Genomic DNA, 1,809 nt, shown 5'->3' with positions numbered 1-1,809 from the left:
TATCGTATTTAAAATGCCTACCTGCCTCCTTGGAGCAGTTTGGGTCACTCGCCCCCTTTCAGTATGTCAGTTAAAGCCAGAATTGACAGGTTGGAGGAAAGTTTGGGTCACCTTCTCAAGGACAATTAGGGAGGAGGCAATAAAAAAAAAGCTGACCAGCGTCCCATGAGTGAATTTAAAAAAAAATTGTTTTTAAAACTTTAACCCACTCTCCCCAGCCCAAACCCATTTACTTTTTTGTGTTTAAAATCCCTTTAAGTAAATCTGGCCTCTACTTAAATGTAAGTGGTGTTCATTGTCAAGTAGCCAGGATGTGCCCAGTGATGTGCAGTGTAACAAAGTCAGGAATTAGTTTAGTTTGTCTCCATTGACTGGGAGGTCTGTAAGAGCTGTCTGGCTGCCATTTTGATGCATCCCCACACCAGGGCTAGCAAGGTACAGTTTATATTAGAGTTAGAACATACATGGGCTGTAGACAGAGTGGACTTGATGGACCGGACAGACTTATTTTACTTTCTCTGCTCTATGTAGGTTTGGACTGCAAAGTTAATTAAGAACTGACCTAAGAAGAGCAATGGAGAATGTGTTAGAAATACTGTGAGGTGTCCAGTGGGAGACCTGTGTCACCCTAAACAAAACCAGATAAAGAACTAAATAAGACCCATTTGTCCCATTTTGCTGAGATTGCCACTTGTCACTCATTGAGGTATGGTAAGGGATTGGAAGAACCCCTAGGAATTCAGGGCCATATTGGAACAGTCACATTTTGTGCCCATTTTGGTCAGCTTAATGCATTTTGGTACAAATCCCATCATGATATCCAATATGTTGGACAACTTGGATATTAAGAAAGAAAGGCCCTGCAATTTAGTACTTTTCATGACCTCAGGATGTCCAAATGCTCTTTACAGATTTACAGTACTTTTGAAGTGTCATCACTGTTATAATTCAGGAAATCAACAGCCAGTTTGTTCACAGCAAGCACAGCAGTGCGATAATGACCAGATGCTCTGTTTTTATGATATTGACTGAGGGATAAATATTATGAATCACCAGGGAAAACTCCCCTGCGATAATGCAACTAAGACTTTCTTGCTTTAAACACATAGGCAAACTTGTAGTTTGTTCTGACCTTTGAATTACCAGGTAACAAATCAATGACTTTCAAAAAATTGTAATGCTTAATGGGTTTCATTTATTTCTACCCACAAATACTGATTTAAAATAGTTACAGAAAAGTTAAAATGGTTACAGAGAAGATTATAAATTTAATAGGTAGAGAAAGAAAATAGAAAATTGTGAAAGCAAAACAAAAGAACTAAAGCTTCACTAAGATTGAACATTAGATTGGTCAAATATGTTACCAGTAAACTCAATCAAACAATAACCAAAGTGGCCAGCTCCTGTTAAATGTAGACAACTTTGGTTCACTTTCCTTCTCCTTCCCTTGACATTAACCTAAAAGAGCAGATAGTGTCTCATTTTAATGGTTCATCTGATAATGCAACACTCTCTCAGTACCACCTTATAAGAGTTAAGCAACCCCTCAGCACTGACCCTCCGACAGTGCCCGCTGCCTCAGCACCAACCCTCTGATACTGTGGCGCTTCCTCAGCACTGACCCTCCGACAGTGCTCACCCCACAGCACCAGCCCTCCGTGGCATTCCCTCAGCACTGACCCTTTGACAGTGTGGCACTGCCTCAGCACCGACCTTCCAACAGTGCCCGCTCCCTCAGCACTGACCCTTCGACAGTGCGGTGCTCCCTCAGCACTGACCCTCCGACAGTGCCCCCTCCCCTTCAGCACT

General features: G+C 42.0%; 1 protein-coding gene across 1 annotated transcript in view; it reads right to left on the bottom strand.

Moving 5' to 3' along the window:
* The window catches only part of LOC109916915 (serine/threonine-protein kinase MRCK alpha-like), a 323,123-nt gene that overhangs the window by 46,454 nt on the left and 274,860 nt on the right, over positions 1-1,809 (bottom strand). The gene's annotated exons all lie outside the window — the stretch shown is intronic.

This window comes from Rhincodon typus, chromosome 5 (assembly GCF_021869965.1).
Source record: "Rhincodon typus isolate 14 chromosome 5, sRhiTyp1.1, whole genome shotgun sequence".
Lineage (NCBI taxonomy): Eukaryota > Metazoa > Chordata > Chondrichthyes > Orectolobiformes > Rhincodontidae > Rhincodon > Rhincodon typus.
The sequence above is the reverse complement of the archived record's forward strand: the minus strand, read 5'-3'. Positions and strand labels throughout refer to the sequence as shown.